The following is a 7,135-nucleotide window of genomic DNA, read 5'->3' as shown; positions in this document are numbered from 1 at the left end:
AGGAGTCGAAGAGCAAAAGGAGAGGCGTCTGGGTGCACTCTGAATACCGGGGTGACTCCTCCTGAGGATCACAAAGGTGGGGGGATGCTGGAGGAAAGCAGGGCTGGCTGGGGACTTGGAATTCTCAGATGTAACTGGACCTGACCCTGCTGCAGCAGGCTCTTAGGAATTGCTTGTTCCGGGGGCTGGTGAGTTACCCCAGCCAGTAGCGCGCTCGCCTTGGAAGCACGAGGGCCTGATGTGTATCTCCAGAACCCGCATCAACAAAAGCCCAGAGTGGTGGTGGCCCCTTATCACCCCAGATCTGGTGACATGAGGACGGGAAGATCCCTGGGGCCCACTGGCCAGCCAGTCTAGCTTACCTAGCCAGGTCCAGACCATTGAGAAACCTTGCCTCAAAAAAAAAAACAAATCGTGATAATGATAAACAAACACTAGATGACATCCCAGGAACAACACTTGAGTTTGTCTTCAGGGTTCCACTCACACACACATGCCTTGCACACCTGCAAATGTGTGCATACACATGCACACACACACACAAGAAAAGAATATGTTACTGCTAAGAAAAAAGAAAAAGGGCTGGAGAAATGGCGTTGTAACTAAGGCTCTTACCTACAAAACCAAGGGACCCAGGTTTGATACTCCAGGACCTACCTAAGCCAGATGCACAAGATGGCACATGCATCTGGAGTTCGTTTGCAGTGGCTGAAGGCCCTGATGCGCCTATCCTCTCCTCTATCTGTCTGCCTCTTTATCTGTGTGTGTATGGGGGGGGGGGGTCTGTCTGTCTGTCTGTCTCCCAAATAAATAAATAAGTTTAATTTTTTTAATCGGGTGTCTTTTTTTAATATTTTTTGTTCATTTTTTATTTATTTATTTGAGAGCGACAGACATAGAAAGACAGATAGAGGGAGAGAGAGAGAATGGGCGCGCCAGGGCTTCCAGCCTCTGCAAACGAACTCCAGACGCATGTACCCCCTTGTGCATCTGGCTAACTTGGGACCTGGGGAACCAAGCCTTGAACCGGGGTCCTTAGGCTTCACAGGCAAGCGCTTAACCGCTAAGCCATCTCTCCAGCCCAAATCGGGTGTCTTTTGACTCACAAGCTAACTGAAAGAGAATGAAGCCTGGCACCTCTGCCTCATTGTGTTCCGTCTCCTTTACTCTCAGTCGCTGCTCACTTCTACATGTAGGTGTGTCTGTCACACGGGGTGTCTGTCTAGCAATGGGAGACCTAACCTCCTCATTCCTCCTTCAAGGCTAAGGTACAAGTACAAGAATAATGGAGGCATCTTATAGTCAGCCTTTACAATGTCCCAGCCAGCCAGCAAAAAGTACCGAAAGATCTCTAGTCGTTGTCTGAAACTGCCGTCACCTTGGATTCCAGGAGTAGCAGGGCCTCACTGGACAGACCTTCGCTTGATAGCAACCATGCACAGTGTGGGGACTTCAGCCTGGAGTGGGAGCAGTCACCCCCACCCCCCGACAGCTAGCTGGACCCTCCAAGCAGTGAGGATTTCTTTGGATCAGCTTAAAAATAACAGCAAAGAAACGATGATCACGCCTTGGCCAGACCTGCTTCACTACACGTTACGTAACAGAATACACAGAACTCCTCTGCCCCAGTTCTCCCTAAAGCTCAAGTCATACCTCAAAGATGGACTCGGGGTCTCTGAATCCCTGACCCGCTCTTCCCAATGTGGCCGTGCTGGATGAAGCTCTCTGCTTTCCCCACTGGGACAGCTGCAGCCAGAGCTTTTTCTTTAAAACGCTGGTCACTCAGAAGCATAAGGCAAATTCCTCATCCTCTGTTTTCCTTGGGTTGTTAGGAAATATTTCTAATGAGTATGGATTTATTTGTCTTTTGTTGGGTTTCATGTTTTGTTCTATAAAAAATAAATTCGAATTTCTGTGGTGATATCATTTGTACCCCTTCCAGACTGTACACACTTCTTCTTGCTTCTCTCCTGGGGTGACCATCATTGTATGTGCATGAATGTTCATGTATGTGCACACATGCATGCACACATGCACATAGAGGTCAGAGGTCGATTCCTTCAACTTATTTTTGAGAGAGCATCTCTCACTGGGATTGGAGCTCATCAATTCAGTTAGGCTGACTGGTCCTCAAGTTTTGGGGATCCTCTTTGCTCCACCTCTCCAACCCTGGGACTATAGATACACACTCCTCTGCCACGCTTATACAGGGGGTATCTGAACTAAGGTTCTCAGGCTTGCATGACAAACATTTTACCAGCTGAACCAACTCCCAGTACCCTGAAGATAGAGTTTTTTATATCTGTGCCTCATTTTCTTTAATCCAGAAGCAGTATACATTTTTCCAGTGTTTATAATATTCTGCACACAAGAAATAACATTGTGTACCCTTTCCTGAACCAAGTTTACTTCCCTTGGCATTATGTTACAAGATTTCTCAATGCAGATGTAGACTTTTAAGTCTGTGTAATGGTTGCATGAGCATACTGTATCTCCGGTATTCATTCTCTCTCTCTCTGATGGACTTTGTGTTAGTCAGCTTTCTACTACTATAACACATAACCTGAGGAAACAAAGTCAAAAGAGAAAAGGGTTATTTTGGCTCCCGGTTTTCGAAGTTCCAGTCCATGATCAATGGACCCTGTTATTTGGGCCCGTGAGGATGATGTTCAATTGGTGAGAACACATGACAAAGAAGACCATTTGCCTCACAGCCGCCAAGAAACAAACAGGGTGGAGGGGAGCAGTATTACCAAATCCCCTTCAAGGACGCATGCCTCAAAGACCTAAAACTCCCCCTAGGTGCCACCTCTTACCACAGTGCCAAGCTGAGACCAGATCTTATGCTAAGACTTTGAGAGGTTCTTAAGGCCCGCAGGAACATGGGTCCCTTTAGTTTTAGCTCATGTATCCTTGTGGACGCGCCTCCTCATGCACACAGTGCGGGCGCCTGCGTGTGCTTCGGCCTGCAGTGGCTGTGGGCAGTCGGTGCTCATCCCACGAGAGCAGCTCCCATCGCACTGGACCGTGAGCAGAGCAGAGTGGGGCCCGCGTGGTGCCTGGCTGGGCGGGAGCAAGGAGCCTGCAGCCTCCGCTTTCCTCTCTGGGCACCTTGGCCAGTTTGGACTTGCACCTGCTCAGTGCTAGCCTGGCCTAACCCTGGCCTGTCCCGCTGGTTTTCCCCACAGGGATGATGACGCGGTGACGTTCTTCGGTTGTACAGAGGTGGACTCCTCATCCCCCTGTGGTTTCAGCCTGTGCTCATAGGCCCCCCTCTGAGGACCCGCACAAACAGCCTCCCATCCACAGTGCTCCGCGACTGTCTCCTTCCACCTGTGCAGGGGCTCCGCATGCCTTCTCCTGACTATCAGAAATTTGCCTTGCAAATAACTTCCCCAGCCAGTCAGTGGCTTTTCTTTAAATTTTGTTTGCTCTGGAGTTGAAGAAATGGCCCTGAGGGTAAGAGCCCTTTCCATGCAAGCATGAAGGTCGGAGAGAGACTGGAAAAGGGCCTGAGTTCTATCTTCAGCACCCACTGAAAAAGCTGGGTGAGGTCACACACCCGTTACCACAGTCCTATGGAGGTCAGAGATGGAACTACAGGGGCCTGCAGGTCAGCAATCTCACACACACACACACACACACACACACACACACATACACACATACACAATCTCCAGGTTCAGAGAGAATCTGTCTCAAGGAAACAATGTAGAAGTGAGAGGAGTCTGGCCCCTGCACATGGGCACACAGGGCATGTAAATCTGCACACACATATGCATATACCACACATGTGCACACCATGCATACTACACATACATGCCAAAACAACTTTTAAATTTTTTAAAATCATTTATTTATTTATTTAAGAGTGATAGACAGAGAAAGAAATAGGCAGAAAGATATAGAGAGAATAGGCACACCAGGGCCTTCAGCCACTGCAAACGAACTCCCGATGCATGTGCCCCCTTATGTATCTGGCTTACGTGGGTCCTGGGAAATCGAGCCTCCAATGGGGTCCTTAGGCTTCACAGGCAAGCACTTAGCCACTAAGCCATCTCTCCAGCCCCACAACTTTTAAATTTTGTGTGTACTGATTTTTTTTTTTTTTGAAGAATCACTTCTCAGTTGTACCAATGTCTCAACTTTATCAGTGATGTCATTTTTGTGCAACATGGGCTTTTAAATGAACCCTTTCCCTACAATAAAGGTGCATTTCCTTTAAACTGTTTTTTGAGTGTGTGTGTGTTTACTGTTTGTGTGTGTGTGTGTGTGTGTGTTCATTTGTGTAGGGATGCACGTGGGTGTAGGTGTGGGCACATTGGTATGTGTGCAGGTGCACAGGTATGTGTGCATTTGTGGAGGCCGGAAGTCAATGTTGGGCATCTTCCTGAGCCACTTCTGCACCCTCACTGAACACAGAGCTCACGGATTCAGCTTGTCCAACTTGTCACATTGCCCGCGAGGGTTTTCTGCGTCTGCTTCCACGGTGCTGGGGTTCCAGAACACGATGCTGTGCCCGTCTTTTACATAGGCACCGACATTCTGAGCTCAGGTCTTTATTCACAGCAAGTGCTCTACTGACTGAGCCAAAAAGAGTAAATAAGCATGAATGGATAGTATGAAAAAGACACATCAAAATGGTCTAGAAAAAAGAAGTAAGCAAAGAAATTTTAAAAACAAAGCTATTCTGATTCCTTCCCTTGAAAGAGCAGCTTAATAAAAGCAAATGTCCAAATTAGCAACGAAAAGGCAACAAAACCAGAGTGAGACCAGGGTGTTGGTTAACCATCCAGGAGCTGGGATAAAACACTGACCAAAAGCAGCAGATGTCAGGAAAGGGAAAGGCTTGATCTTGGGTAATGGTCTCCAGGGGAAGGTTCATCGCTCCCAGGGCAGACAGACTGAAAGACAGGCAAGCAGGCAGGCAGGCAGGCAGGCATGGAAAGGCAAAGGGTGGCAGAGCAGAGGCTGGGCGTCCCTTCTTGCCAGGGCAGCGGCCAGAAAACAGCCAGACAGAGAGAGAGGGAATGAGCTCAGCTCTGGCAAGGGGGCGGCCGGCCTGTGAGATTCCCAAAGCCCGCCAGGGCGCCAGCCACACATCTCCTGCAGCAAGGCTCCGCCTCCCCAGTTGCCGCCAGCTGGGGACCAAGGCCTTCAGGACACACCAGTCAGTCCACGGGGCACATGTCATTCAAAGTCCCACACAAGGGAAGCACTACCAAACTTGGGCTCAAATTGGGAACCACACAACACCCTGTCCTATCATGACAGCCTCAGAGAAGAATACCAGCCCAGGAAGCTAAAGAGACACCCAACAACGACAAGCAGAAGTCCTGGACTCCAGGCAACTTGAGCAGTCAGAGGAAAGACGGCAGATCTGAGAGAGCCACAGATGATGTAATCTCAGGATGATAAGGTCTCTGAAAGGGTGTGTGTGGCAAATAGAAAAAAAGCCCACCCTATCATATGCAAGAGAAAAATATCGCCTAAAGAATAAATCATTCCTAATTCAGAACACCAAATGTGCAAGTCTTATCCCAGAAAAAAACTCAGACATGCAAATTAACCTGAAATAGGTCAGTTATAAAGGGGTGTGTGGGGCAGACAGGGAAACAGCATCAGATTTCTCTTTTCTAGTGCCCTGGGGCCATGAAATTAATTTCAAATATGCTGAGGGAAATAAAGAATAGTGTACTAAATAAAGCCTGTATTCAAGTGATTTGAGGCAGATCATCCCAAAGTGATCCATCTTAAGAAATACAATCTCCTTAGCTCAACTTTAAAAGAAAACAATCAAACAAAAAGCTACCCACAGAGAAAGGCAGCCAGTGGGAAAATTTAGGAGTGGGATGTTAGGCAAAGCCTCTGTGTGAGCCTTGGACTAGCTTGCACACTATATATATGCTACATCCATGGAAGTTATATTTATAGAACAGAACGTGAACGTCATAGACGGATGTAGAAATAATGCCTAGCTCACATCGGGATCACAGGGAGAGGAGCTGGGCGCAAGGAGAGAAGGCTACCCTTATCTTTCACCACAGGCCCTCAGTTGAAACTGTGTAAAATCAAAACTCGAGTTAAAATCATTATATTTTCCTTAGCCTCTTCCGTTGCCCTTAGAGAGATCTATTATATAATAATCGCATGTGTCATAGTGAAAGAAAAAAGCATGTATCCAAAGACCTAATAATTTTACCTTTACTTTTTTCTTCTGTTAAACTGAAGTGAAGTTAAATATATATATTTATAAGGATTCATTACACTGATTTCACCTCCCATCTGTACTTTCATACAAAGATATTGTTAGACACACGGATGTGGTCACTTTAAGAGGAAAGATGGGCCAGGCACCCACAGCTGAGTGGAAAAGTGAACTTTATCCCCACTATTGCCAGGGACAGTAAGACTACTTTGAATTATGGCCTGGGGTCCTATCTGGTGTTTTCCTGATATCCCCCACCCCTGTCTAGCACCTCCATGGCTCCCAGCATATAGGATGAGTCACATGGCATGGAAGTTTGCCCTTCCATGAAATATAAAAGTAAGAAATGCCCTTGGTTCTTCAGATCTGGAGACCCTCTCTGGCTTCAGGAGCCACCATGTTCATCTATGACATATTAACCTCTACCTAATAAACCTCTCCCCTCAAAAGAAATCCATCTCAGTTAATTTGGGAATTTGAGGTGCCTTTGAGAGCAATGGAGCATTTCTTGGCTCTCATCTGGACTGTAACTCAGGAGTTAGGATGCTAGACATTCATGGAGTCACGCAAAACTTCCACCAAGACATTGGCCTCCAGGTTCTTATCTCATGAATTTTAATGAATGAAATCCACAGAGCATAGAGGGTGATGTTTAGAAAGATTTTATTACAGCGCTTAAGAGAAGGAAAGAAGACAGAGTTCTGCTTAGCAGGACGTGACCCTTGGAAATGGTACCCTCACCCTTGGTGACCCTAATCAGGGTCTTTTGTGGGAATTTCCTGCATGGTGGCTGAGCTGGTCAGTCAAGTCCCCACACCAGGTGGCCAGGAAAGGGAGGAATCCCTCCTACCTTCCTAGGGAATAGAATTTTTCTTTTGGGAAGAGGTTGACCTTCCAGGAATCTTCTGAGACTTCTGACCTCTAGCA

This window comes from Jaculus jaculus, chromosome 5 (assembly GCF_020740685.1).
Source record: "Jaculus jaculus isolate mJacJac1 chromosome 5, mJacJac1.mat.Y.cur, whole genome shotgun sequence".
In the NCBI taxonomy this organism is placed as follows: Eukaryota; Metazoa; Chordata; class Mammalia; order Rodentia; family Dipodidae; genus Jaculus; species Jaculus jaculus.
The sequence above is the reverse complement of the archived record's forward strand: the minus strand, read 5'-3'. Positions refer to the sequence as shown.